The sequence below is a fragment of the Lycium ferocissimum genome, chromosome 8 (genome assembly GCF_029784015.1).
Source record: "Lycium ferocissimum isolate CSIRO_LF1 chromosome 8, AGI_CSIRO_Lferr_CH_V1, whole genome shotgun sequence".
NCBI lineage: Eukaryota > Viridiplantae > Streptophyta > Magnoliopsida > Solanales > Solanaceae > Lycium > Lycium ferocissimum.
In genome coordinates this window covers 40416195-40423754 of record NC_081349.1, presented here as the reverse complement: position 1 = coordinate 40423754, position 7560 = coordinate 40416195, and positions in this window count along the sequence as shown.

Here is a 7560-nt window from a genome sequence, read left to right as displayed (position 1 = left end):
TAAATTAAGAAGAAAAGATAGAAATGACATTGAGTAAGCATAAATTAGTAAATTTGACCTAACTTGTCATATGAATTTATCCCATTTGGGCCATTGTGGCCAAAATAGTGTGGCAAAAAGACCTTATTGTAAATATTAGGGGTGTCAATAGATACTTAAAAACCAACTTAACCGACCGAACCGATTATTAGGTTTCTTTTGATAATACCGTAAGTTTTTATATTAATCTATAATACCGAATAATAGGCTAAGTTTTAAATTTTATAAAAATAAATTGAAAAAATACCGAACCGTATCGATAAATGTATCTATTAAAAATATATTTTATATATTAAGTTTAAAAATAATAAAGCACTAAATTTATTTCCTTGGATCTATGGATTATGAAATTATTACAAGCCAACAAGTAATTAAAACCAAAAGTGACTACTCCCAAACCTATTATGCTACTGTGTTGAAACTAAGTTCAAACTTTGAACATATTCTTAATCTTTTGACTTACTAAGAGTAGTGAGTGAGATAAATTTAACTTTCATAACATAACGATCACTAACTGCTAAAAAAGAGAAAGGTTCAGCTTTGACCATATTCTTAATTTTTTGTTTTACAAAGAGCAATGAGATAAATCTAACTTTCATAACATACCAATTACTAAACTGGTAAAACTGGAAAACAAGTATTATGATGTTTGCACAATGCATATCTTTTTACTAGTGTGATTTATATGTTTCTCGTCTTTGCTTAATTTATTTTGTGTCGCTATAAAATAGTAGAATGAATCTATTATGAGCATCTTTCATATCCCCTTGATTCTTCAACTTTTGAAAGTAAATGTGCCTAGTGAGTTTTGCCAAAATCCTATGCAAGTATGCATGTTATCGCGTTCTAACTTTTACTAGCGACTCTTACATAATGTCTTTAAAAAATCGAAAAATAACCGAGCCGCACCGATACCGAAGAGAAACCGAGATGATCGGTACAGTATAACTTTTATAAAATAACCGATCAAACCAAACCATTGACACCCCTAATAAATATTGACAGAGTTCTTAATAAAATCAATTTTTTGCGCAGATTGTCCTTCAAAGGAATTGATCTTTAATTTTTGTCCCCGAAATTGCTTGTCTTTAATTTTTTCCCTTTGCCTAATACCTCGAGGTTCGGGGTTCGAATCCCGTCTCAGTAGAAGAAAAAAAAAAATTGCAAGGCAGGGTTTATAGCAAAATTAGGCCTATTCGGGCAAAAGTTAGGGCTTAAGGCTGAGTTCTGCAAAATTTCAGCTGAGTAAAAAAAAAAATGCCATAATGCAAACTTCTAACTTAAGGTAGAGTTTTGCCTTATGCCTTAATAAATCGTTGATTTTCAGGCTTTCTACATCAACTACTTATACTTTTTAGGAGTCATTTCAAGTATTTTTCTCTATTTCTATTATGTTTTCGTGTGTTTTCAGGTTTTGTGGGTTCGACGGCATAAAGGGAACAAAATGGCAGAAAAAGGAGCAAAAATGATTAGAATGCGGCGAAGATGCGGCACGGCAAGTTAGAGTTGCAATCGCAAGTTGTTTGCACACAATTAACTGAGAGATTGCCAAAATATAGCAAGATGCGAAGCAATATGCGGCGCTTCAAACTCAATATGCGGTCTCAGCCGACCCGAGAAACCGGTGAATCGGACAATGTGCACCGGTTTGCGGAGTACATGCAACACATGAAATCGTGTGTGCGGTCGCATCTCGGAGTCATCCAAGGAGATGCGGTCGTATACTCCTATTGCGACCGCATACTTGGTGCCGCATGTCGTCATTTAGGCCATTTTTGTACTTTTTTGTTTTCCCTTTATAAATACTAGTGCCTAGGTTTTCGTGGACATTCATTGAATATTCTCTCCACAAATTTTATTATTGTCTTTTAGCTTTTAGAGCATTGAATAGTGGTGTTTGAAAGCTTTTAAGGAGAATCATCCTCTTTCATTAGCTTCCATCAACCATTGTAAGCTTTATGAATATTCTCTTAACCATTGTCTTGTATTTAATGAGCATGAGAAGCTAAACCATTTAGCTAAAGTTGTGGACCAAATGTATTAATTATGTGATTAGGTTTTTGTATTCCAACTATATGTGTATGTAAAAAGGTGTTTTCTATTAACTCTTCATGCTTGAACGACTCTTAATGGTGGCCAACATTATTTGTGCCTATATACTTGTACTTCGCATGGAAAAGAAAGTGTAAGTTAGGAAAATAGTTAATAGGAAGAATTTGGGGCTTTAAACCCCATCTAATAGCTTGAGCTAGGAATAGGAAAGTTACTTGAGACTAAAAATGGGTACTCATATTTGCATCATTCTAAGGCTTAGAAAAGCTTAGTAATGAGATTTGCTAATTTGGTTGAAAGACTTATGGTAAAAAGTAAGCAACTCATTGTTTACTACATCTAAACATATAAATTAGTTATATTGATACCCAATTGCATTACTTTCCTTTGAAACCATAACCTTAGTCCCTTTACCAATAGGTTATGTTTTACAACAACCAATCTCTAGAAATTAGTTAACAATCTTCAAACGAATCATTATTATAATCCCTTCCCTAGAAATATATACTAATAGTCAAGCGTTACACTTAGTAAGTATATTTCTTCATTGTATTCTCTGTGGGATTCGACCCCAACTTCGTTGGGTTCTATATTTGAACAACAACCGCTCTACTCCTTTTTTAAAAGTGTAATTTGGGCGCATCATGCCTGAAGGCAAAACTTTGTCTTAAGGTAGAGTTTTGTCTTATGCCTAATAAGGGAGAGTTTGCAATCAAACTCTGCAGGTAGAGTTTTGCAGGCAAATTCTGCAAGTAGGGTTTTGCAGTCAAACTCTGCCTTGCGAATTTCAAACTCTGTCTGGTGAATATTTTTTATTTTTTGACTGAGCAGGAGTTCGAATCAGGAACCCAGGAATTCTATGTGAAAGGCAAAAATTATAGACTAACAATTTGAGGGGCAAAAATTAAAAACCACCCCCGAATAAGGACAATCGTGCAAATTGCCCTAATAAAATTTTATTGATCATTCAAGAAAAAGATATATTTAGAAGGAAAAAGATTGACGTGTTTTGGACCAAATTATTTGGCTAAAACGACATTTGAAAAGGTTTAGAGGGAGTGCTTTGAATTCTATCCACGCTAACATTGTGTAGACTTTTGCCACGCATCAGATTAATTGACTTATAATGGCATATAACTCTTTATAGCCAGCATGATATATATATAGCAACCTGAAAATACACCAAGAAATTGGCTGCTGGTAATAACAGCCTATTGCTATCGAAGTTGAAACAATAGAGTAAATGACATATTAATTTAACCCTAACTCATGATCATGATTAACTATGTACTTGTATATTTATTTGACCCAACTAATGATTATGATTATATATTTGTATATTGTGTCTTAATTTCAGCTATGAATATCAATCTAATATCTTACATATAATTGGTCCTGGATTAAGCTGTGGAACTTTACAAAATTACGCTCCTTTGACAATACATACTAAAATAGAGTGGTAGAGTAATTTGAAAGGCACTTTATGGGATTTTTTGTCCCCAGTGTGACGAGGTACTCTCTGTGCAAAAGGGAAAAGAAGAAAACATAACAGAGAAGACAAAAAGAGAAAGAAGAAATTAAAAGGAAAGAAAGTTGGGGATGGTAAAATTGTAGCTTCGCTAGACCTAGGATCGGTAGGCGTGGCCAAAAAAAAAAAAAAAGGAAGGCAAATGCTTCTAAAGCTGTAAGTAATTATATATAGTGAGTAACGCTAACATCCTGCTTGTGACGAGGCTCAAGTGATGGGTTGAGATGGCTTGGGTCGGGGTCATGATCGAACATAACTCTTCTTGTGAACATGGTTAAAGAATAAAGTTGTGTTCTTGCTATTAATTATAACTTTTGACATTATAGTAAGCATTTGATCCTAACAAGTTGTATCACAGCAAATTAAGTGCATGAGTTCGATTCCGGAACAACATACTATGTGTGGCAAGTATTGGGAGAAAAATTATTGAGTAACACCAATATCCTACCTATGACATGGCCCATGTGATATGGGGTCTAGGACGTTGGAATGATGATCGAACATGACGCTTGATTGATAGCCTTGGTTAACTAAAATAAATTTGTGCTTTTCCTATAGTTATAACTCTGCTAATAATTTTTTGCATGATAATAAGTGTTTCATCCTAATAATATACACTCATAAATACAATACCTTTTTTCTTTTTCATTTTTTTACAATATAAGCCTATTGTAACTTGTTTAAATAAGTTAATTTTTATTTTTATCCGATTATCAATTAAAATTTACTAATAAATAGCTACATATATGTAATTATGTAAATATTTTATAACCCTTCAAAATACAGAGCTTGAACTCTAACTTGAAATCATATCAATTTCTTAACTCACTCGGAGATAATCTATATATAATATAAAGCTAGGCATAGATAAGGTGATGTGACACCTCTTTGTGGCCACCATTTCCTATTTTTCTTTTTTCTCCTTTTTTTGACATTTTCCCCTCCATTTCTCTATATAATAACACAATTACAATTTCCTAACTAATTGAATTACCAAAAGCCTCTCCCATGTAGTATTAACCTACTATTTATTACTCCATTTCAATGATCATTATAATTGCATGTCAGTTAGATCCCTTTTCACCTCCCCATTTTTCTCTATTCTCATATGTTCATATTTTGTTTTCTATTATAAATACCAACTAAGATGGTGCTCATAGGTGTTTCATATCATGTTTTCAATCCCAATTTATTGAGAATTTGATCATATCCTATTGCTTCGTTTTTTTTCTTTTGCTTTACATTTGAAGCCTTCCCCAATGTGCTATTTTGATGAAATAAATGCAAGTCCTCCGGTAATAATAAGCATAATCAAGAGAAATAGTGTTTCAATTTAAGTATTTTGTTGTTTTAATTTACATATACTTACTTGTATTGTATTATCTAAATTCTTACATAATAGCAATATGAATTATTTCTTTCATGTTTCATTTTTGTCGTATGATATTTGCATGAAATGGTTACTATAACGCTACTGACAATACGGAGATAGCAATATTCATTTTTACTCCACCAGAAGCAAGGTATGGCCTACTTACTATTTTTCCAGTTAACGTTCTAATTGATCTTCGTTCCTTTTTTGGATGTGTCTTTAAATTTTTGTAAATGGAAAAAGATTAGAGGGGAAGTGTAAGATCCATTTCTTGAACAAATTTATTAATGAAAAAGAGTATTAGAAGAGTTGTTGTAAAATGAAGTTTGGTGCATATTCAAAAGCAAAGAAGAATTCAGGATATAAAGAGGATGGGCGCACTATTATATATGAAAGACCAATCCAAAAGTTACATTTGACGGGTTTAACATTAACTTTATTACACTTTTGAAATTATAGGTTCAAAATTATTATTTTTTTTACAATTTTAGTGATTTTCACACACCCACACACACATATATATATATATCTTACTACGTATTGGAACCCGAAAATTTTGGAATCAGTTGAAATAGTTGACTATATGCTAAATCTTTTCATTGTTACTAGCTTTAATATAGACATTTGGTTTAGTGATACAATTTTTTACGGTGATAATAGTTTTTGAAAGAATAAACCAAACAAAGAAAGAAGAAAAAGGAAAAAAGTACTTCTAGAAAAAGAAAGGAAAATATAACAAGACGGGGGTGAAATTTGAACCACCAATTTCAGTTGTAAAGGTGCACCCAATAATTTTTTCTTTATAGGACAACTTTTAGCTCGGATGCACACATATATATTAGAAGTAATCTTATAAAAATATAACATTATATTGCTATACATGAGTAGGTTTCTACTAAATAAAAGCAAATAAAAATAATTTAGTGATTTTATTTGTTGAAAGAATAGCACAAAATATATGGTACTACAAAATTAAAACAATCCTTTTAGTGTTAAAAGATACTCCTATTTCTTTACAGTTTTCTCAATTAAAAAAAGTTATTACCAATAACTTATCTCGTTTCCCTTTATTCTCTCCCATTACTCTCCTTCTTCGCCTTTCTTCTCATTTCTTGAATTCAATGTCTAATCAATGCTGTATTAATTTGGAACGGAAATATTTTTCTTCGATCGTGGTTTTCATATTGAGTTAAAAATTTATGTCATTTTAGTTCTTCTGTAGCTCTTTTTAGGCCTCATTTGTTTCCATTAAGATTAAGACGTCTGATCTGAATACGCATTTGAATATTAAGATGTGCATCGAGTTAAAGTTACGAATGCGAATATACGTTGAATATTAAGATGTTGTCTACTTCAGGTACGGCTGAATGATTAAGGCCATTTTGTTTTGATATACGAATATGTAAAATTTATCTTTTAAACATACTAAATATAAAATTCAAATAGAATTTAGGAATTAAGCATTATATCACCAGATACTAAAAAATCTCAATTCAGCAAAATAAAATTGAAATAAGTAAAAACAAAAAAATATAAATGAATATTTTATATTTGAAAAATAATTTGAACTATTGCATAGATTCAATTTTTGAGAAAGAACCAAAAGGAACATTCATTCTTAAAAAACCTTTTTTTGGTAGTAAACATACAAATTAAGCATTTAAAACTTGCACAAACACCAAACCTTTAAAAGGACTAAATAATATCATTCTTATGGATTTTTTATGTAATCTCCGGGTAAATTTTGCTTTTTTTTTTCCCTATTTATTTGATTTACCAAAACAAGAATAAAAAAAATTGGGGCCTTTTTTAAAATATTCATTTCTTCTACCAATTTTAAAAGGTCTAATTTGGGTAAAAAATATTAGATATGTAGGATTCAAACAAAAATTTCATAATTACTTTAAAAAAGATTTCGGCAATAAAAAAATTTTTTTAAAAAAAAGGCAGGAGAAGAAGAATGCGAATTTCACAAAAAAAAAATAAGCAAATTACTTGTAAAGATTTAAAATGTTACCCGTTCAAGAGGCAAAAAAAAATTTGGGTTTCCAATTGATAGTTTGGAGGGGGGGGGGGGGGTGAAATTGTTTTTAAAAGGAAGAAAACACGTGAAAGTTTGGGGAAAAAAAGTAATATATATTTTAAAAGGGGAAATTTTGTTAAAACTTTAAGGGTCCGGGTTCAAAATTTGAACATTCGGAATTAAAGAACTTTTTAAAAGGACAAAACAAATGCCTTAAGGGGGTCCGAATGATTCGAAATTTGACCCAAAAAACAAAACACTTTAAAAGAGGTCAATGATTAGATTCGGATCTCCCTTAACCCCAAAAAGAAACCTTAATCAAATTTTCATCTTATATCATTTTCTCAAAAAACTATTCTTCTTTTTTTTTTTCTTTCATTTTTTTATATTCTTTTTTTTTTTTTGTATCTTTTTTTTTAAAACTTTTTATTTTTTTTTTAATGATTCTAATTTTTTAAAATTAATTCAAAATTAATAAACCCTTAAGATATTTCCCAAAAACATTTTGGGGTTGAGATTTCTATCTAAACATTAACTCCTACGGAT